The 23,496-nt window shown below is 45.6% G+C and overlaps 1 protein-coding gene across 3 annotated transcripts in view; it reads left to right on the top strand.

The window, feature by feature from the left end:
- Positions 1 to 23,068, top strand: part of LOC138472085 (tyrosine-protein phosphatase non-receptor type 11-like) — a 532,490-nt gene extending 509,422 nt beyond the window's left edge. For all 3 annotated transcript variants that reach the window (XM_069610075.1, XM_069610076.1, XM_069610077.1), the window contains exon 16: positions 22,723 to 23,068. The gene's annotated coding sequence lies outside the window, so the exon portion shown is untranslated. The remainder of the gene's footprint in view (positions 1 to 22,722) is intronic.
- Positions 23,069 to 23,496: the final 428 nt, after the last annotated feature.

Consider the following 23,496-nt stretch of genomic DNA (forward strand, 5'->3'; position numbering starts at 1 on the left):
AACACAGTTATGGGACGCAGAGCCTAGTAAAGCGTCAACTATGCCCCTATTACTGGTCCCCTTTTCCTCATCGGTGGAAGGGAAAAGCCAGGGGGGGGCCTACTGAGGTATTACAGTACTCTGAATTACCCCATGAGGGATTGGTGGCGGTGCAGGAGCCGAGGACAAGAGAAGAAAGCGAGGTAGTGCCTGAAACAATAACCTGAGATCCCGCCTCAAGCTGTTTTTTTATTTTTTTTATTTGTAAAGCGCGCAACAGCCGTGGGCATCATCGTGCTGTTACAGATGTAGGTAAGCTCCTTAGTTACAGTGGTACATACATTGAATATGATGGCTATTACAGCAGCAGGTTTCTTAGTTACAGTGGAAAAGGACATAACAAATCAAGTGTACGCAGTTTGTTTGGTTACAGGGAACCTGAGTACGAAAGAGTAGGCCAAAAAAACGGGGGCGCAGAGGTTAGTGGAACAGCCAGGTTTTGAGGGCTTTGCAGAATGCAATGTGGGAGGGTTCATATCTGAGGGTAAGTGGCAGGACATTCCATTGTCTGGCCGAAATGAAAGGGAAGCTAGCACCACCTGCTTTGGCACGTTTGCCTCGGAGGATAATGAGTCTGTGGGAATATGGTGTTCTAGTGGGTATGGAAGAGCCTGTTCTAACAACTTTCGAGGAAAGGTAGGGGGGCTGTGTAAGTGATAAACCTGTGCGTGATGGCAAGAGTTTTAAATAAAATGTGTTTTTTGAAGGAGAGCCAGTGGGCTTCGCGTCTGGCTGCAGAGATGTTCTCTTTTGGGAATGTTGAGGTGCGTTGTTTAGGAATATTTTGACATGTATTTTTTTTAGGAGGTGCCAGCAAAGAGGACTTTGCAGTAGTCCAATCTTGAGCCTATTATTGCTCTAGCAATTGAGAGGCAGTTTTCAGTGGATAAGAATGGTTTGGCTGTGTTAATCAGCTTTGTGTAGTAGGCCGCTGAGGAAGTGATGGCGCTGACTTGGCGTGACATGGAGAGGGTGGCATCAAGGTAGACCTCTAAAGTCTTGACCGAGGAGTAGACTGGGATCTAAATTTTGTCAATTGTGAAAGTGGTGTATTGGCTGGTAAGTTTTTATTTTATTTAATTTAATTTTGTTGGGTTTCTTGCGGACTTACTAGGAGGATTTTTGTCTTTTTGCCATTGATGCAGAGACTGTTGGCTGCCATCCAGGCCTGAATCGAGAAGTAGGCTTTGTTGAGGCTTTGGCATCAGTTTCGTAGTTACAGGAGAGTGGGAGGAGGACTTCAGTGTAATCGGCATAGTTGGTGTATGCCAAGCCAATGGAGTCTAAGATGTCATTTCGAGGCTTAGTTAAAATGTTGTAGAGTGGGAGAGATGCATGATCCCTGCGGGACTCCGCAGTGGATTGTGGCGGGGGGCTGCACAGGCCTAATCTGAGAACTCTCATGGCTCTTCCTTCCAGGAATGAGGTGATTCAAGCTGTGGCTTTGGGTGAGAAGTGGGCTACGCTGGTGATGTCATGACACAGATTGTTGTTGTCCACTAGGTCAAATGCAGCCGATAAGTCCAGGAGGAGTAAAGCAGGCTTGCCTGCATCCTTGATCTCATCTAGTTGTTTTTTTAGGTCAAGAAGAGCAGATTCTGTGCAATGACCGGGCGAAAGTCGGATTGACGTAGGCCCAGAATGTGGTTGGTTTCGAGCAAGTGTTGGACTTGAGTGAAGGCTGCTTTGTCGAGGATTTTTAGAAGGATGTGGGCTGTAGTTATGGGACTGTAGTTGTTGAGAGAAGCCGGGTCAAGTGAGTTTTCTTTTTCTTTTGATTTTTATTTTTTAGAAGTGGTTGTACCCAGGCTTCCTTGAGGCTAAGGGGAACCAGTCCTGAGGCAAAGGAGGCATTTATGAATGCAGTGAGAACCTGGGCCAATGTGACAGCACAGTCTTTGATGCTCATGGCTGGGCAGTCATCTTCTTTGCAATTACATGGTTTGAGGTGATTCAGGAGGGTGAGGACTTTGGGGTCAGTGGCGTCCTTGAAAGAGAAAAGGAGGAAGTCCTGGGCAGAGTGGTTGGTGGTGAGTGTAGCTGTGGGGGTGTGATCAGCGCGTTCTTATTGGTTAGGATTCTGCTATGCAGTAGGTCAAGTTTATTGAGCATGGCTGTTTGGATATTAGAGCACCATGATTAGTCTATGGAGATTATCTGCGTGGTAGGAACAGTGATTCTAGTTGCCTGAAAATGGCGAACAGCTCTTTAGATTCAGATTTTGCATTGGCAGTCCTAGTGTTAAAGGGAGCGGTTTTGGCTAGGATGATTGCCTTTTTGTATTGCACAGCTATCTTGTTGAATTCCAGTTTTGTGGATTTAATTTGGTTGGTTTGCCATCTGTTGAGGGCAGAACATTTCATGGAACAAAGTTCCAGTAGCTCAGGGGTGAACCAGGAGTTTGCATGCTTAACTGTTTTTGCTTTCCTGGCTGACAGTGGGGCTATGGCATCGACTCCATTCTTTAGTGCAGAATTGTATAGTTCAGCTAGAGCTGTAGAGTCATTGGAGAAGGGAGGTCTGAAGGCAGGAGTTTCTAGATAAGGCAGTAGCCTCTCTTTGGTTAGTTTACGTGAGCTCCAAGTTATAGCGTGTGATAAGGGAGTGGTGAGGGGTTTTTGTTTCGATGGCATGGGAATGGAGAAGCGGATGATGTGATGGTCAGTCCAGGGGCAAGGGTGTTGGAGCTGATGGATGGAGAGCAGTTGTGGTAGTCTATCCAATCCAGGATGCAGCCTTTAGAGTCAGTGGGGTTTGCGATTGTCTTAACCCCAGAGTGTCCAGGGCTTTGGCAAGAGATTTGGCCTGAGAATCATCTGGATTGTTGAACCCAAGGTTCAGGTCTCCTAGTAGGATGGATTTAGATGAGATTTTTAGATTGTCGGATAGGAGGTGGAGGAGGTTCTCGTGGAACTCGGCCTTGGGGTAAACAATGTGTATAGTGATGGTGCACTTGGGGGAAGTGGTAAGCTTGAGGGACAAGACATCACTGTTACCTTCGAAACAGTTGGAGACCTTTCTTAGTGGAAAGGATTCCCTGGCTATGAGGGCAACTTCACCTCCTTTAGCGCGTGGGCGGTCCTGACTGTAGATGTTGTAGCCTTGTGGTAGGGCTAAGGAGATGGCGGGGCCAGAAGCTTCGTGTAGCCAAGTTTCTGAGATGGTTAATAGGTCCAGATTGTTAGCAGTGAGCAGGTCACAGATTACCAGGGTGTGTGCTGGGAGGGAGCAGGCATTAATGAGGGCACATTGAAATGAGGCCAGAGGTTTTAGGGAGTTCTTAGGGAGGTGGCTGCTAGTAGTATCAAGAGTGATAGTGGCCGGGAGGTTGGATGTGCAAGCTATACTTGGCTTGGATTCAGAGTGGGTGGATCTAGTGGTGCATGGGTATAGCCTAGTAGGTGTTGGGTTAGTAACAGCATTTGAATGCAGAGGATTTACAAGCGTGACCTTCCTGAGAGTTTGGGCAGCATATGGATTTGTCAGGTGGGGGGGTCAGGTCATAGGCAGCGAGATTGTGATCAGCGGAATCCTGAGTATGTATATCAGGATTGGCGTGTACAGTTACATTAGTTCATGGATGGCAAGCGAGAGAGGCAATCGGATACAATAGTGCTACATCCTGCATTGGTGCTCCAGTGACGTGGTAGTTTGATGGATGGATTTGATCAGGCTCAGGACTTTTTTAGGTGGTCTGGGGGAGGTAGCCTTAGTGGGCGCAACGCAAGGTAATTGGCTTGAGTGGCCATTGAATGAGAATATGCGGGTACATGGGTTCATATGTGTGGTGAGCCTGTTCTCTTGCCTTAGTTTAGGCATGGAGACAATTCTTCCTAGGTGAGTGAGGGCGGGGGTGGTAGGGGCGGGGCAGCAACTAGGGTCAGAGGGGGTGGGTTCTCTGTGTACCGATGCCGTCATAGGAGGTAGAGGCACAGTGCGTAGTTGGTGTGCAGTATGAAGTGTTTCATGTTTAATGCCAGGTGCGTGGCGATCCCAAGAGATGTGCCCTAGGGCTTGGCAGTCAAGAGGGTGAATGATGCGTGGAGCTGTGGTGGGTTTAGGTGATAAAAGGAGTGAAAGAACTGATTTCTGTGAGGTGGCATCTGTGTGTGGTCGGCAATGACCTTGGGGTACTTTTCGACTCCACGCTTTCCTTTGCTCCACACATCTCCCACGTCTCTAAGAAGTCAAACTATCAACTGCACATTCTCTGAGGTATTTTTCCTTTCCTCTCCTTCCCCCAGAAACTCATGGTCTCTAGAGCTCTAGTTCTTTCCAGGCTGGACTACTGCAACAGCCTCTTTCTAAATCTTCCTGCCTCTACTTTCCGCCCTTTGCAACTCATCCAGAACAGTACTGTGAGACTTGTCCTTGGCCTCAAGCCCAGGGATTGTATCTCTCCAGCCCTGAAATCTCTTCATTGGCTCAGAGTGGCTGCCAGGATTAATTTCAAGTCCCTTTACAGTGTCCACACAGCCTTCTGGGGCTTGGGTCCGCAGTACCTTCAACTCTCCCTTCTGAAATAACTTCCTACTCAAGCTTTTCGCTCCTCCAACCGTAAGCACTTGAAGACCCCCCTCTTTGCCTCTGCATTCGCTCTTCTTCTCCCCTGTTGATCTCGCTCAGCTTCGGCACTTGGCACCTGGCTACCCTCTGATTTCGGTCCCAGATCCCTGCCGCACACTTGCACTGCCTCCTGGCAACCCCTGCACTTTGGTCTGTATCTGCGACCCTACAGTCCCCTGATTGCACTTATTCTGACACCCATTTTCTGCACCTTATTCTCACACTTAATGTTCGGGGATTGGGAATGTTCTCTGGGCTAGACCGCAAGGGACGCACAAACGCATGCCCACACCTGCATACAAACAGGGGCTTCCTAGGCAGCTGGTACGCAACCTGGGCAAGGTTATGCATTTGAATGGATGCAATATGGGAAAGGGACCATGAGTGCCGTACAGCCACTGACCTGGACGTAGACACGGAAACGCCCGCACACCCCACTTAAATAGAAATACGGAAATTTAGCACCTCACTTAGCAATGCCAATTAACCAACCCACTAACAATTTCACCCTCTGCATACACCTCTCAAACTCTAAACCAACACAACCACAAACCTACAACACAACAATCTGCACAAACTTCACTACACTGCAACAACAAAACAAAGCTCACATAGACCTGCACAACAGCACACGGCATCTTCCGACAGTATAACACCCCAAGCCCAGCCAACGGAATTCCGGGCTGAGGCCACCAACAGCACATCACTGCTCTCTTGCTCTTCTCCGGCTCATCCCACTAACTGCCCCATCCTCTCCCTTTTTTTTCAGAGCTGCCAGGGGACCATTCCGGTGATGATAGTGCGCTGTACAAATATCCTTTAACGTTAACATTAACACTTACCACCTGCTGGCAGCAGTATTTGTTGTTATTTTGATCACATGTTCAGCACTTTCCACTCCTCCCCTCCCCTTTGCAATTTCCCCCCTCCCTACTCCCCTGCGGTTGCACGTCCTCAATGTCACTGGGCCTAGTAAGATCGTTGTTTTGTCCTCCCTTTTTCCCCCTCCCCTGCCTCGTCGCGCTCTGAAACACTTGTGTATGGGCGCGATATAAATAAAATATATCATGTCTTATCGTATAGTGAAGCTGGCCTGGTTGTGTTTGGTCGTTGGGACTTGGGTGCACAAGCCAAGTAGGCAATTTCTAGAGGACGTGACTCTTGAGTGAGAAGGGCAGTGAATAGGCAAGGTAAGGGCACGCAGCATTGTTAGTCTGCAGTTGTGCGGGCTAAACACATGTAGCACGTTACATTTCACAAGTGCGGAAGATATGTAAAGTCAATGTGAAAGCACCTCTAATGTCAGAAATGCAAGACGCATGTAAAATCAATTTAAAGCACATCTAATGTTGCTTTGAGGGCAGGGAAATTGCTAGTTGCAAAGCATATTTAAAGGCACATGAAAGGCGCATTGGCAATCAGTTTGCATTGCAGGGTGCATCAAGCTTAAATTGTAAACATAGATGATAGCATTTGTGGAATGCAGCAGCAGTAACTCATGAGGGCACATGGGGGTCGAGATTGTGTGCGTTACACGCAGCATAAGTCACCAGGAACTTTAGGCAGTCTGAGGACGTGGGTCGAGATCGTCTAGTTGTGGTGGGATTTAAGACAAAGGCTTATCATTGTAGGAGGAAACGGCCTTTACGAACGCTACACGTTAGAAGTGGTCTGCTAGCAACGCTGCTCAGTGCTCATCCATGCTCGGTCCGGCTAAAACAGGAGCCTTAGGAATGGGGCCTTTGGGAGTGGGCCGGCTTTGCCTGCTGGCTATGCTATTGGCCAAATTAAATGGGGTTAGGCCAATCGGATGCCTTTTTCATTCGGAGCACAAAGCAATCCAGTGCTTGTGTTGCAGCCGGCCATCTTGGAATGGCTTGTATGGCGGCCATCAGTAGATGAGGCAGGGATGCCTCACAAAGGGAAAGGCACTCGGTGCATGGATGTCCCAAAGGTTTCCCCAGCAAATGTGGAGCTTTGCTGTGAGGCGGCAGACGATTTTGTAAGCCCCAGGGGAGGCCTACCCACCCCTTCTTTGGATAAGCCATGTGAACGGCTCCCTTCATCGAAAGGCTGTACTGAGGCTTTGAAGTCGCAGTACACGCGGTGGATTCCCGTGTTACAAGGGGTAGCCTCTTGAAAGGTAGTCTGCAGTAGGATAAAAAGGAGGACCATTTACAACCACAGCAAACCAAAGAGAAGAAATGGGGGAGGGGGTGTCTGTTTAGACACGGTTATGATTTCAACACTGAATAGCTCGCTGGCCCAGTTTCTAACACAATATGGGAATCTTAATGACAACTTAAAAGACCACTCAATGTTAGCCATCATGCATTCCAAACTTATCTTCTTGAAAGGTTTTGTGACCTCGCCCAAGGTGCATATGAGAAAAGCCTGGAGGCGAATGCCAGCTCCCTAAAATCGACCTTGGAATCTCTGATTGGGGAACGCCGTAGGAGTAAACCACCAAGGCATGAGTAAGAGGAAATTAGTACCCTCCCTCAAGCCTAGGTGGCAAGGGAGGAGGAACCGGACCCTGGATGTTCTGAAATGCCAACCAGGGTTATCACGAGCCCTGTCGAGGGCCTTGGTGGGGAGGTGTCATCTCTGGTAATTCAGAGTCTGGCTTTGGCACCACCAACAGAGGCTCAAAGGCCCGGGGACCAGACAAAAGGACGTTGTGTCAATCTAGGTTGCCCCGCCTTGAACACAGCCGATGGGTTAGCTCAATGCAACGCTACTGAAGATGTGGTGGTTTTAAACTAACTTGGGGTGGAAGTAGTTGACTCTTCCCACAGAGAATATCCTATTTTTGGAAGGAAAAAGCCCAAAAAGCAGACGGCGAGACTCACTCAATCCCACATATCAAATAAGTAAAAGAATGAGCCCCCAGGCAAAAGAGAGAGATCGAATGGAGCTAGAAAATTTCAGAGGAATTGATCTCTTCCAAGCTCCCCTAAGCAAAATCAGAGGGGTCTACTGCCGATGAGGGGTGTCGGTACCAATGAAGGCTTGCAAGGAAGCATCTTGGTTGCTCTGGAACAGGGGGTGGAAATCTCGGAGGGAGAAACCTTGCTGTCGGCTTCAGTCAAACTTCAGTCTATCACATACCTCCTTGGAAGGGCCAAGCTCAAGAGGGTGAAATGACCGAGCCTGCCTTCTCAGCCTGAGCAGAGGGATCGGCCCCTATGAACCATTAAGTCTAGAACTGCGGTGGGGTTGGATGTGGGCCCCATGGCCACCGCTACAAAACAGGACGTGTTGAGCCGAATCTCTCCACAAACTGAAGCAGCAAGTGAGAGTGAAACAACCGGGCAATTCACCACAGCGGTGGTCGGTCTATCCAACACACCGCCGAGTACCATGGAGCCCATCATGACAATGGAGCAAAAGCGCAATGCTTTATTGGAAAAAAGGGTTGGACTGACAGAACAGTCTTACAAAGAAACCAGATATGATGCCCAAATTGTATGTTCAAATCCAACCAGTACCAAGGGGACAGGGGCTGTAGGCATTTCAATGGGGATTTCGTGCAATGCTCCTGAGACTAAGGCGACACCAATCCAAAGAACCAATCAAGAGCTCAAAACCCCGTCAGGACAGGATGGGTGTCCACTCATTGGCAGTGAGAAAGACCTGCATCCATCTGATGGAAAAGGAGTGGGTAATATGGAAGGTTGATCAAAAACAGTGTCCGCCTGGAACGTTTGTTCAGTTTGTCAGATGGCCTCATCCTGAATAGGCACAACACACTAAGACATTTTCTTTGTATCCCGAAACTGAGGCCTATTGAAACATGGGAAATCTATCTGATAGCTTTTCCGTTTGACAACTGTGTAGACAAAGTGCACATATATTTGGCATCTAACCGTGTCAAAGGTTTGCTATTAGATGAGGCGGCAGGGCTGCTCTCACTGGGATTCGACCTTACAAACCTGGCCACCTGGTAGAGTGAGGCTGTAACATTGGGGGTAAGGGAAAGGGGGGGGGGTCATGGAATGGTGGGGGGATGGGTCCCTGCATAGCCTAGATCAACCAGCTCCTGGCCTGAGGGAGTAGGCCCGGGTGGATGGTTCAAATGAGCCCAATCTGGTCAAGATTTTGACGGAGAGCAACCAGCCTACGTCCCAAACGGGAAGAGAGACCCAGCCCAGGGATTTTATTAAAACTGTTGGTGGCCCTCAGAAGCAGCAGAGGAAAGTTACCTCCAGAGACATGTCAAACAGGGGCTTTGATAAGATCTCGTGGGCATGGCTCTGAGACCTTGGTCAAAAAAACAAAGAATTAGCATGAAATAACACCTACGGAGGGGGAAATTAACCTGATTTCATGGAACACCCTGGCTTTAAGCATCTTTTTGGTTTAGGAATCCCCCATGCAAGCAAAGCTTCGGTTATATGTTTACAGGAAACTTGTTTATTTTATATAGCGCTTTAAGCCAAAGCGCTTTACAATATAACAAGATACAATAATGGTAGAAGCAAGTTAACAATCATGATACAAACAACGATTTAATATGTAGAACGGTTTCCTTGGAAGTGGAGATGATGGAATGGAAAGAAGGAAGGGAGAGGAGGTAGAAAGTAAGAGGAGCATTAAAGTCAGATATGAGATATAAGGTCAGGTGGATTTGAGAAGGGAGGAGAAGGGAAGGTATGAGGGACAGGGAGATGGAGAGGGGAGATGGTAGAAGGTCAAGGGGGGAGTGAAGAAGGGCTTTCAAGGAGGTGCGAAAGGGGTTGTAGGGGGGATAGAGCAGATAGAGAGAGTAAGGAGTTCCAAAGTAGGGGGGCCAAGAGCTGAAAGGAACGGAAGCGAGAGGCTGCACATGGTGACGGGGGTACAGTGAGCAAGAAGAGGTCAGCAGAGCGGAGAGGATGAGAGGGAGTGTAAAAGCAGTGAAAAGAAGAGAGATAGTGGGGAGCAAGGTCATCGAGTGATTTGAAGACCAGAGGAATTGGAATTTAAATTGGGAGGGGAAGGGAAGCCCGCCAAGTTGAGAGAGCAAGGAGGAAATAGTTGCGAGGGCCGAGTAGACAGAGAGTACAGATAGAGGAGTGGTAGATGGATTTGAGGGGGGTCAGATGAGAAGCAGGGAGTCCAAAGAGGAGAGAAGAGCAGTAGAAGAGACGGGAGAAGATGTGGGAGGAGATAGTTTAGAAGCGTGGAAGGTGAGGGAGGATCGGATATTGCGAATGTTGTAGAGATGGTGCCGGCAGGAGCGTGAGGTGAGAGAAATGTGGTGGGAGAAGGAGAGGGAGGAGTCGAAGTGGAGACCAAGATTAAGGGCAGGGGTAGAGATGGGGAGATTGGCATGGGAAAAGAGGATGGATGGAGGAGGGGAAGGGGAGAGTGTATTAGAAGGAAAGAAAAGGCCTTCCGTCTTGTCAGTGTTGAGGGAGAGAAAATGGGATGACATCCAGTTTTTAATAGCACTAAGGCAGGAAGATAAGGAGTGATGAAGATCAGGAGTGAAGGAGGAGAAGGAGAGAAAGAGTTGGATGTCATCAGCATAGAAGTGGTGGGAAATGCCGAAGGAGGAGATGACGGGAGCGAGGAGGGAGGTGTAAAGAGAGAAAAGAAAAGGTCAGAGTACAGAGCCTTGAGGGACACCATGGTCCAAGGGGATGTTGGAAGAGGTGTGGCCGCCACAAGAGACTGCATAGGAACGATTTGAGAGGTAAGAGGAGAGCCAGGTGAGGACAGAGCCTTTGAAGCCAAAGGAGGACAGAGTACTCAGAAGTAAAGGGCGATCGGCGGTTATGCGATCCTCCTGTAATGGAAGGCTACTCCATTACATTGAACCCCGCCATAAAGGTGCCAAAAGGGAGACCATCGTCGGGCATATCGATGGCCGTAGAGTTGGGGGACAACTTATCATACAGATGGTGTCCATTGAAGTTGCACACAACCAGGGAAGCGACTCCTACATATTATCTGTATTGGAAACCAGGCAAGACGGTGTCAAGCTTTTTATGGGCACCTTTGCTGACACCCTAAATAAATGCTTGGAAGTACAGCCTGGCTCTGAGATTATAGTTTGTGGGGACTTCAATCTCTCAGACTTCGAGGGAGGGTGTGGTAAACGGGTGGCTGTGGGATCTAATAGGGGGTTGTGGGTCCAAGAAGTCAAAGAGAGGTTTACACAAACTGAACGGTCAGGTGAAGGGTGACATCTCGGGTGGGCGGGGGGGACCACATGGAAAGTTGAGGGGATGTCTAGCACAATTGACTACGTGTTTGTAACCGAGAAGCTACTGAATTTAGAGACACTGTAAGAAGTGACCACAGCGTTTTATACATATCTTGATCTACCAGCATAGCTCCTCCTAAGGAACATTTCACCCACGATTTGAAGATTACTCAAGGCTGTAATAGATTACGAATGATATCTAGGGAAATCTAGTCCTTGCAAACAAGATTATGGGGGAACGAGAGGGGTAATTCAAGTCTGCCCTCTGAGGAGGACATTAACCATCTTAGACTCCTGATAAGACTTTTTTTCTGTGGTAGGCAGAGCGAACCAAAACTGAATGTGTTCCAAAACGCACGTACATTGGGGACAACTCGAAAGAAAAGAGGATCTTTAGAGCACATTTGGCTAGTCAAAGGCTACTCAATGGGAGAGAAGCTGAGGAAACTCCATCAGCAATATCGGCTGAGGTCATATAAATGGAAGTTGGACCAAGCCGATTCTGAATCAGTGTTACACCAGATGAAAAACAAAAACGTAGCTGAGATGTGGAAGCTGATAAATTCAATGGGTTCGGATCCTAGAGCAATCCAAGTAAACTCAGTAGCCGACAAAAGATGGGTGGAACACTACACTGACCTCTTTTTGGGCCCCAGCGGGAAGTGGGTGGGACGTCACCAACGCCCGAAGTTAAACCATGGACCTTGGGATTTGACAAAGATGACATCCTTGATCTAATATCTAAGGCAAGCAACTCCAGAGGTCTGGGGCCAAATGGCCTGACTAAGGTGATGCTTAAAGCGGAGCCTGGGCAGACTTTCTTGAGGTCCTATTTTGAAAGATTGGTAAACTGGGGTGGGTCCTGGACTCTTGGAAAACATCTATAATAGTTCTGATTTTCAAAAAGGGCACCCGTATTAATCTTCCAACTATTGGCCCATTGCCCTGCTGGATGTCATCGGTAAAATGTGACGTTCCATTATCCTTGCAGGCGGAAGCTCTGTTCGCTGAGATTTGAATCTATATTCAGCACACTCAGTGCGGCTGGCCGTATCCTAGCCTTGGCACAGCTGTTACTAGACATATGGACTGTCTGTACGCCTTGATTTAAACGAGACGTTCCTGAGGAGCTGCAGGCTAATATCACACTCACCGACGGTGAAGGGATCTTTGCTTGCCTCTGTTCGTACATACAGAGAGGAAAATATCTAGCAAGATCTACCCTAATTATTTGAGGTTTGAATGAGATACTCAACTAGGACACCAGTCCCGCCCGTGAAACATTTTGTGGTCATTAATTGCCCAATTTCACTTTAGCTAAGCTTTCAAATAATACATGTACCAGCTCCAACTTCCCTTAGGGTCCTGAAGAAGACAGTCAACTTCATCCTCTGCCGAAACGTTCTGTCTTGACAACCCTGTCATCATATAGCTCTCCGGGATCAGTTCACGTATATCGAACGTAGACCTGGGAGTATATCTAGATCTGATCATTTATTTGTTTACTTACTATTCATGCAACATTGGCATTTATGTACTCTTCTAAATTTAGTCAGACAGGGTCAGCAGTATAGGATTCAGTCCTTTGGTCTGTTAACAAGATTGACTTGTAAGTGCAGCTATTCCTTTGTTGCGATATTATGTCTCTGACTTGGGATTAATAAAATTTGTTTTCGCTACAAAAAAAAATCAAATTGCATACTGGTGTTCTAGCCTGTACAATAGCCCAGCCAATATGCATTATTTGTTCTGATTCACCGGTCTGAGATGTGGTTTTATTAACATGTTTCTACCTATTCATTGCATCTGTATAATTTGAAGCAGATTGTATTACTTTGTTGATATGTATTGTTGTTGGACCCATGGGCCTACTGAATAAATAATTTATTTTATATTCAATTGTGTGTCCCACTGCAGATTTATTCAAATTTAGTTGATGATAGCCACATGTTCTAGCAGGAATGTGGCTCCATAGAATCAAATTTTTAATTTGTTCATTGAGGGGACCCCCCTTTTTGTTTGACAGTTCTGCAACTCATTTGTCCCCTCTGTGCTCTTGAGTTTTTCCCTTTCACTTAGTATCAGTAAAATCTATGCAGAATTACTGCTGAGGATTTCAGATTCAGCAAGCTTTGACCTCCATCAATCAGGCTTTGTTAAGCAGGCTGGGACATCATTAAATGTATTTTTGCTGAATATTATGAAGATGAGGGATCCGGCAAACAAAAAACATATATACCTGGTGTTCTTAGACCTCGAACAGGCTTTTTTGTCAGCTGCTGTGGGACAAGTTAAGGAAGGGTGGCTGCCCGGGCGAACTGTTTCAAGCAATACAGTCTCTACTCTGGAACAAGTTTTAGAGTATGACTAGAGGCTAGGGGACGCCTCTCAAAATCAATAGTCACAAGCTGCGGTCTTAAACAGGGATGCCCCTTGGCTCCGGAACTGTTTACTGTTTAACTTCTTCATATCTTATTTGGGTCAATCACTGGATAAGGCAAGAGCGTTCCCTCCTATGCTAAATGGTGGTGCATGGGACATTTGCTCCACGCGGATGACGTTTTCTTAATTGCCTAAACACCCATTAGTTTCCAATGTCAGCTGAATGAGTTGCAGAAGTACGTCAAACTCAACAAACTCAGGATCAACGTCCCTAAAGCAGAAATTCTAATCTTGGAGCCTGCTGTAGGAAGGAACAAATCTAGACCACTATGGCATATAAATGGGGAACCATTAACGGTGACTGCCTCCTTTGTGTACCTGGGTATGTTGGTTAACACTAGCCTAGGATCGCCCAACATAAATTGAAGGTTACACACCTGACATCACAAGCGCAGATCCTATTAAAAGGATTTGGGTGTTTTTCCTTAATCCCGGTGGTTAAATTTAACAAAGCCAAGATGATGTCCATCGCTACCTATGGCTCAGAGGCATTCCTCGCAACGGATCGTGCTTGGTGGATGACCTTAAAGGGTAGGTTCTGGCGGAGAGTGTTAGCTTCAGAAAGCAGGTGGGTCCAGCTTCCCAGTACTGGCAGCCAAGACCTGGAACTCTCTACCCCCTGCTCTCAGAGCAGAACCATCCTTTCTGTCCTTCAGAAGTAAGGTAAAATCCTGGCTCTTCTCCCTGCTAATTTAATTAATAATCTAGCCCTTGTGCACCTCATAGAACTCATGCTTAGATTTGTAACACTAAGCGTTCGCCTTTACCAGGATTTTCTTTCTTTCTATACCCTCATCTGCATATCTCTCTGCTTCGGTCAAGTCGTACAACTCTGACTTGGAACATACGGCCAAGGCCCATATTTGTACATTTGTATATTTATCGTATCTTGTTCTTAATGCATGAACACACTGTGCTCCTGTAATACTTTTTGCCATTTGTAACAAAGGTGTACATTCGAGGAAAAGTGCCTAGATACCTCTGGGTTAAGTGCGCTATATAAGAAAAGAAAATAAACTAAACTTAGACCTGTATAGGTGTACGCCAATGCCCGCAGTAAGATACGAGTTGGGTCTTGCATCTCTGTGTGCAGTGATGGAGTGGAAAACTGTCTCTGTATAGGAAGTGTAGAATAGAACCCTCAGTAAGAGGGTGTAAGATCTTGAAAGAGGCCCTACGGGCCAAAAGTGTACCTATCTTGAACATCTGGAACTCGCCGTGTGCCAAAATCCTGAAGGATTTAAGGTTATCTGAATTGTTGAACAACCCAGATGCTGTCAAAATCAAGCTATGGAGAAGGGACTGGGTTGACACGAAAATAGTAAGGGAGTAATACAAGACCTACTGTAATTTCAAAGTGGAATGCAAACACTGGAATACCATCCCAAGATATCTTACTGTTCCCTTGTAGTTCAACTCGGTCTAAATTATTGAAGTTCAGATTAAACCTACTGCCTACAAAGGAAATTCTGACGAACAGGACGATATGTCAGGATCCGGATGTAAACTGTAGGTTCTGTAACAGACCAGGCACTGAAGAGTCGTCGTACCATCTGATTCTGGGTTGTCAGGGGCTGACTGAGAAGAAAATGTATCTTGGTAACATTTTGAACAGCACGACTACGCTAACCCCTGATAATTGGTGGAGTAAGATCATGGGTGGTGAAAGTGTGTCCCTGATTATTTCACTGACTAAATAACTGTATGATATTTTTTGAGGACTGTCCAGTGAGACCATATGAATTTCTGATTTGGTGCTTAAATTGGGGAGTCATGGGGGCCTCCAACCCAGCTACCCTGATTTTACCTAAGGGGTGGGCTCTCAACTCAACTGATTTGGGTTGGCGTATACCATGTATTATAAACTATGAAGTTTCAGGTTTTCGTTCTGATGAAGATGGGGAGTGTAAATCCCCTTGTTCTGTACTCGCACAAATGTATTTTTCTTTTGATGTTTATTTTCGTGTCCGGATGTTTTTAAACAAGTGAAAGCTTTTATGTAAGCCAAACACTATAATAAAAAATAGAAAAGGCAGCTGAGCCCGACTGAGGGGGGGGGGGCGGATCCGGGTAAATAGTGAATCACCGATAGTGAATACTTGTGAAAATCCAAAGAGGAAAAGAATTTGCCCTTTTTTTTGGTTGCATCAGGCCCTCTGAATGAAGAGACTTTGAGACGCAGCGAAACTTGCGTACAGGAGGTCCTGATGCTAATGATCGAACTGTATCTTTGTGCTAAAGAAGGCAGAGACAGTACTATGCTCAAGTGAACTGCCTTGCCCCGTGCTGAAAACGTGGGTAAGGGAGGCCAACCGGCTGAACATCCTGACATATCATTTTTGAACACTTCTTTCTTTTGTCATAAACACTATCCCCCACACTATTCGTATTTAGAAGTAAGGATTGGCAATAGGTTTATTAGTATAGGCCCTTTTGTTTTGGCAAGACACCACTAGGACTGTTATTATTATTTGATGGTCGTAGCTTGCTCCCATTTGTAGATTTACGATTAGATAGGCATTTTTCAAAGCCTTTTTAAGTCAATAAACAATGTTGAACTGTGATCACTTGTGTGTGTTGTCTTACTGTTGATACCATGGTTTCCTTACATTGGAGACTGAAGAGTGCAGTTGGTCATTGATGGAATTAAAATGAAGGATGTGAGCCGTCCGCATAGAATTGGCAACTTGAACCAAATTATGAAGCGATGGAGGAGGGGGGAGTGGTATAAACGGAGAATAGTAGGGGGCCAAGTGCTGATGCTTGAGCAGCACCGAATCAGAAGAAGAGGGAGAAGGTTTTACCAGCCCATGGGAGAGAATCGGAGCAGTTAAAAAGCAGGAGAGCCAAGAAAGGGAAGGGTGCGTACCCGCAGAGGCACAGGCAGCTGAATGACCTTCCGGGACATTACAACTTGGTGAACAAAGGCAGAGTTGGGCAGCAGACCTGGTGCAACAGAATCTTGCCGCTGCCAGGTTTGAGAAGCTGGCAGTATGCTGCCCTGGCGGCTCTTCTTGCATCCAGCAGTGATCAGGGATGTTCAAAGATCTCCCCTCAATCTGCATAATTTATGATAAAGAAAGCTAGTTAAAGTTCAGAAGAACCAATCAAAATGGGCCCCTCCTTTCGAAACCTCACCAGGCTGGTCCAGACATTGACACAAGGACAAATATTCTGGATGATGGAGGGGCGGGATGGTTAGTTGACCTGTGCGCCCATTATGATATTTGTCTATCGGAAAAGTTCTACTCCTGGCCAGGTCAGTGCTGCGGGCTCCCCACTACAGATATACGGTACCCTGGTGTCCAACTGGGACAAAGGGCATATGCTTCGGTTAAAGAGTTGCCTCCTCCCCGTATTTCGTCCGGGCTGACAGTATTTATGGAACTGCGGTTCTCAGGTTGACGGGTAATAGAGTTAGTTTCATGACTCTGGAGTCCCCAGGAAAAAAATGTTGTTCATGTTTCCTGAGATGTGAAGTCTTAAGACTCTGGAGCCTGATGGTGTGTTCAGAGCAGAGTTGTCTTGACTGTGCCTCCTGCCAGGCTTTCAATTCTATTTTAATGCTGTGTCTTTTCCTTGGGCCTGTGATTTCCAGCTCTATTGGCAGATAAAGGCTGCCTAACAGGCACCAAGGTATGGCAATCGGGCTCTGCGAACAGCTTCATCTCCCAAGTGATGCTTTCATGCGCAGAATTCCCACTCTTCATGGAAAGTGCTAATATTGGTGCTGGTCATTCTGATGGGGGTTATGCATTTTACAATATGGTAGTTTCAAATAATGGCAAAAGCAATCCGCCTTCATTAATATTAAAGCCAGCTCATAGCAGATTATACAGACCTCTCAAGGTGCCCCAGTGTCGCAAGTGACGAAGGCATACAGCCCTGTATCCTCTGTTTCCGTGTGATAATGTCGCCTGCAAAACATCACCAGAAAGCAGACTTTCTTTTCATCTACCCCTTAAATACTTTTCCAAAATATTCTAGGAGGGTTATAGTTTCATATTATAAACTCCCATCATAGAATATTTGGGAAAGTGTTTGATTTTATTGAGTGCATTTTCTGGGCAATGTCGCCGCCTACGGGCCATTTCCTAGACGATCACTTGACACCTCCTTTTTGTATTTGGTCTCTTCTTACAAGTCCAGATTATGAATGAAAAGCAAAGATATGAGTGCAGAAAGTGCACCACTCACACCTGACCTGTGGCATGGTTGTATTTCTGGTTTAGATCTCAAGGCGCTGCGGAAAGATTGACGCAGGTAACACCTCGCAAAGAAAATCCAACAAATAAAGCAACCTGCTGCACACAATATATATTTATTAATGTTATGTTTTATTAGGTGCTACATGTATACAAGATAATTCAGAAGGCTCAAATATAATTTTAATTGTGTTCTGCACCTTGACATGCAAATAGTCCAGACCGCTGAGATTGTCCAATGTCTCATGTGTGAGCAGTCCATCTAATCACGATTTTCTTTTTTCCTTGTATTCTGCGGTTACTTATAGTGGAAAACGCATACAGTATGAATGCAGAGACACACAGCATAGGGGAATCGACATCTCTGCTTCACAGCCACCGGTTAGAGTAGGGTAATCGTGGTGAGAATGCGGATCACTGGTCAGCGTTTGTTTTTTGGATGGTGACACTTTGCATTTGATTTGGAGCGCAGACCTATGGAATAAGCTGAACTACAAGTCCCAAGAAGCAAACTGTTGACTGATCGGTCAGGGCTGGTAGGCAACTGCCAGACAGGCGATGGATCTACTTCTACAGAGAGGGGGGCACATTCCGAAAAACAATCGGGCTGCCAAATGTCAAGTGCAAGTTAATCCACTATTCGTGGCTCTCAAGCCCACATCAACCAGCAAGTCTAATTGGGAAAATGTAACTGCTCTATTGTGTGAGGGAGCAAGATGGCTGTAACATGACTGTGTGGGATGCTTAACAAGCAGGGCCGGACTGGCCTTTAGGGAACTCTGGAGATTTCTTGGTAGGCCTCTGCACCCTGGGCCTCTTGAGTGGTAATTCCACATTTTCCCATAGGAAAAGGGTTGGGCTTGCTGAAAATATGGGGCCACTTTGAACATTATTTCCAGGGCCTCTTTAGGTTTCCAGTCCACCCCTGTTAACAAGTGCAAATACAAATATGCAATGGGCACACTTCATAATAGTGCTAAAGAATGCTGTCTGGGTTGGAATTACCCGACGTCTGGAAGGACAAAGGGTGGAAGTGCCACATATGATTTCTCTCAATTACGTGATTTTTCAACATTTGCCAGTAATCTGTGACATAAATTAACATTCAACAATGACTTTTGTAGTCTTTGATTTGTTTTTCATAAAAGATTAAGATTTCATTATTTTGCAGACATAGGCAGTTTTATGATATCCAATGCATTTCGGTCGCCTAGACCATCTTCAGGGACCATTTTTTTTTTTTGGGGGGAGATAACCGAATGTATTCTGTCAGTGGTTGGGGGTATTGTACCCCTCATTTGGTTCTCTATGTAGGTAAGAGATTTACCCGCCTTGGCTTCTGTCTCTTCTTTATCGGCTTCATCTGCTTTGTCTGGCGCTGTCAACCTATGGGTTGGTCTATGTTGTAGACCAGTGTGGGTCTTTGGTGACCTATAGAACAAGATAAACGTTTTGCTACCATTTTTCTTGTGTGCTGTTTCTGGCTTCCAATGTTAGTTATAGGGACACATGACATACCTTGTTTTTTCTAGGTCTTCTGGGGGTCTCATTTCTATTGCAGCAGCCTTATCCTGTTCTCCTGTAGGGAAGCACTTCTACAAAGGAACTTATCAGTTTCAAAGCTTAGTTTATTGCTCTGTTAACTAATTCTGGTGGGATTAGGGTTAAAAGGTAGTGGAGGTTCTCCATGCTAGACTCTGGGTGACCCTTACCTTATTTTTCTCGATGCCCGTCTCCGGACAACAGGATCCATCGGGTGTGGGTGACTGTGTCCAAGGAACCTCCTTAAATACGAAAAATGACACTGGTACTGGCGTGCGTAATGATGTCACTGCGTTGGTGATGTCAATGCACGCCGTCCGACATTTTGTTTGTTATTTCAGTGCGTGCGTGTGGTTTAGGGGTGTTTGATCATATGAAATTGATCACAGCAAACTGTTCAGAAAAAAAAAATAGCCCGCATGTGATCAATTCTCAAATGATCAAACACCACTACCCAGCCCCCTTCCCCGGATCCCCTGTTCCCTCCTTACCTACTCGCTCGCCGCCTAATCGGCTTCAACCCCGCGGCATCAGATCCGACGCTGCAGGGTCCCTCTTTTCTTTTTTTTTTCCCCGCCGCCAATATCCATGGGGAACAGGGGACACCCCCGCTCTACATGTTCGGTGTGTATGAGCCAATTTGCTCAAATATATCCGGTCGAATGGTACAGGCCAAATTCAGTCAAATGTACCATTCGGCCAAATATATATTCAAACACATATACTAATACCGTCCGTGTGCATCTATTGTCTCCAATTTCAATGCGAAAATGAAATATGTCATGATGACATCCTAATGGTAAGGTGGGAATGTGACAATAATAATGTAAGAAATGTGGGTTGTACTCGGAGGCATATTAAAATGTGACGGATGCTGTAATGCAGATTTTTACTAAAATTGGTTGGCATTATAATTAAAAATGTAGGTGCACTTCCCAGCATGTCTTACAATGTGTAATTTGGGGGGTTCTTTTTCAGGGGGTTGCAACTTCTTCGGCCTTGCGACCTGTTTAATTATTAGTATATAAGTGTTGCGCGAGTGTGAAAGGGTTCGGAGGAGCCACCACCCCACCTCATAGATTATGTATATAATCATTGTTTTCACACAAATCAACTGCGCCACACATTATTTGATTTCAAAGTCCTTGATTTATACTTCAAACGGTTGAATCCAATCTCCCAAAGGAGTGCCCTTTTACATGACATGTGTTTCGGCTTCACAAGATACTTTTTCAAATCGGGGCATGTATTCCTTTTTCTTCATATAAACACAAAACACATATGCACATATATTTCATGTTGTGTACAGACAAGAGAGTAGGGCGGGGTATTTGGTTGGATAGATAACGTTCATACACAGAAAAGAAAATGAGAAACAAAACCTAAAATAAAAAAAATAAGTAATCGCAAATGTCGATCTTCAATTAAACTTAGTTAGTTATTCATAGGTTTGTCTCTATTTATAAATTCAAGCTAAATTAGTAGGCATTCGTACAACGACTGATTCATAGCACCCGAAAATGCCGTAACATTTGAAAAATCACATCTGTTTAAGTGAAAATATTTGGTTTGGTTCTTGCCCCATGGTATTGGATGGAATGTTGCTTATATTTCTTAATATACATATATTCCCATTGCATGCCCAGGTGATGCAATGTGCTTGCTAGAAGACGTATTGTCCCACTCCATCAGTAGACAAAAGTAAGGTGGTGATCAATGTCATTTTGATATATCTTACCATATGTCCAATTAGAGTTCATTCATTGTTGAGTAAAGTCTTGGTTCCTTAAAGGTCCCAGGTTAGAATCCCGTCTGTAATACATTTTTCATTGTCATGCATACTGATCTCACACTCACTCACTCTTAATCAGTCCACACTTTTATATGCTAATGGAGCTCCTGATTCCTGGTTTGTTAAAGATATGTGGCACCTATTTTACAGGGACACTTATGTTCCTATGTTTCATTTCAAAGCGGTCATGGCATGTTCCCATTTGCCTTATTACTTATAAACTCCTCAGTCCCAACCCTAATATGGGTCATGGTTCGTTTAAAAATACATTATTAACTGTGTTTAGTATTCTTACACTGGTAGGCTACCTCATGAATTGACATATCACATTCTTAAACTTCGACCCATGTCAGACGGCGGTCCATCAAATCCCATAAACGTGAGCGTTATCATTTATATTTGAATATAAGTGTTCGTTAAAAAAAATGCTAAGATAAAACGATTGCGATCCTTAGAGTCCCTTGACCTGACGCTAACTCGGCGATCATCGTTTTAATTGGTGTCCTTCGAACTATCTACCATAATGAATGAGTTGGGCTGAAGTAAGGGCTTACCTCAAAAGTCCCTGCATGTGCCTTACAAAGTGGTCGCAAACATTGATACCATGTGGATTAAATGTGATCTAAGGCCTCTAGGTTGTATTGTTTGTTTTCCGGCTGTGGGGTTTAGATGTGATGTGATGTGAGCATCCAAGGCGCCTAGGTGGTGCATATGTGTTGAGGAAAGAATGGGGTGTTGTGGCTCTTCCTAAACCGCTAGATCATTGGTGAGGTCTCGGTTATCACAGAGATGTTATGATATGGCATTTGGCATTTGTAATCAGAGATGGTGTTTTAGTAGACTGTGCATAGCAACAGAAGGCTTGTTTCCTGGTTTTTATTTTTTTTATTTTGCATTTCCTTGCGTACCAGTTTAATTAACCCTTTCAGTTGGGCGATAGTGGACACTTTTCCTAAGTTGCAACAGACCAGCCCGTTATTGGTGTGCACTATATAACATGGTTAAAGAATCACGATCACCTTTTGTCCCTTGCTACTTTCTTATAGTATGTTGGCTTGGTGGGTTAATGTGCCGGCTGCGTTGATGAAACATGCAACTAGATGTCTGCTCTTGACACACAGAACTAGTCCATGGATTCATTGGCATTCCCAGCTTAAAATGAAACGTCGAGGAATGATTTTACACTTGCTTTTAACTTGAATCGGGCAAGATAGGAAAGTGGGTTAATGCACATCCTGTTGCAATCTGCACCGCCTGAGTCACACGGTCCATTTCTTTCTCAGCCAGATTAGCATTTTGTCATTCCGAGTTCAAACATTTGTGATATATAATTTAGTGAAATGTAATTGTCAGCCTTGTATCATGTTCATTTTAAGTGCAAGCATGATTATTTTTTTCTCTTCCATTTCTATTATCCTACTACACTGTTCATGTCTGTTTGGGTAACGAGTTCTGGAAATTCACTTTTCCCTTGAGGCAGGCAGACATCTTAAGCTTTGCCAACAGGCAGCAGCACACTAAGACCTGGACCTGAAAATCTCTGGGTTTTCAGGTGGTGGGCGACAAAGACCCCGAGTATTTCCACAATGGGGGGCTTCTGACTGGAGCGCTGGTGGGACAGGTTTGGAAGAACAATGCATACACATAAACCACTTTGCAAAAATCCTACCCGCCTCCCACCACAGTAGTATATGTCTGGGGTATTTGTAGAGTGTGAACTAAGGCCCAAAGGCATCAAGGTGCTAGAGGCCTGGAGATGTGCATGTTGCTCAAGTGATGTCCTGGTCGACTGTGGCGCCATGGCCCCAGTGTGGCTGGCCTCCTAACCCACCCACCAGGCAGGTTACCACACCTCTGTTTCCCACAGAGTGTATCTCTAGTGCTGTGCTGACACCGTTTGACACCTTCCCACGTTTACTACCCTCTCCTTCTTTGCATTTCAGAACTTGTGATGTTGGCAGCCACTTCCTGTAACTGGATTTGCGAAGGTGGCACATGTCCGTCTGCCACGTGACTTGGGACAGCAGGTTCAGCAAGGAAGCTACCCCCGTAACCTTCAGCGGGCAGAGGAACTGCCCTCGAGACTGCACTGGAAACTTAATTTATTACACATAGGAGGAAACCTGTTACTGGTGGGCACTGAGACCAGAGCTGGTGTTAAAGTGCCTGCAAGGCGGAGGCTGGGTGTTATCGCTCCCACAGTGTTGCCTTTGTTTTAAAACCTATTTTTTAAATGCTCTTTGTTTTGTAAAAATATATAAATAAAAATGGAACCGCGTTTGGAAATAATGATGTTGGCGTGTTGATGTTGCACCGTGGCGCATGGGGTGGTCAATGTGGGGACAGCAACAATCTGAAGTTTGAACTGCTCAGATTTCAGGGGCTTGAGATTCCCATTGTCCTCATCAACTAGAAATGGTAACTGTTATGCTGTGCCCAGTCAGGCAACATTAAGCTCTGCCTCAGGAACAGCAGGGCAGTCTGAACTTGGCCGTAAACCATACTCTTAACAACACAAATATTATCTTACTCTTTATTTATTAAAGCATTTATTTACAGTGCACATAACCCATAGGTATCTAGGCGCTAGTTTCATTGCAGGTTATTTATAACACGCTCTTTTTTTTTTCCCTTCAAGTGCAGGTCCGGGATTCGAACCTGCGTTTGCTCAGTGTGGTCTTGCTTCCAAGAACCGCACATTGCCACAGAGCTATCCT

Source organism: Ambystoma mexicanum, chromosome 8, assembly GCF_040938575.1.
Source record: "Ambystoma mexicanum isolate Mex_15411 chromosome 8, UKY_AmexF1_1, whole genome shotgun sequence".
Lineage (NCBI taxonomy): Eukaryota > Metazoa > Chordata > Amphibia > Caudata > Ambystomatidae > Ambystoma > Ambystoma mexicanum.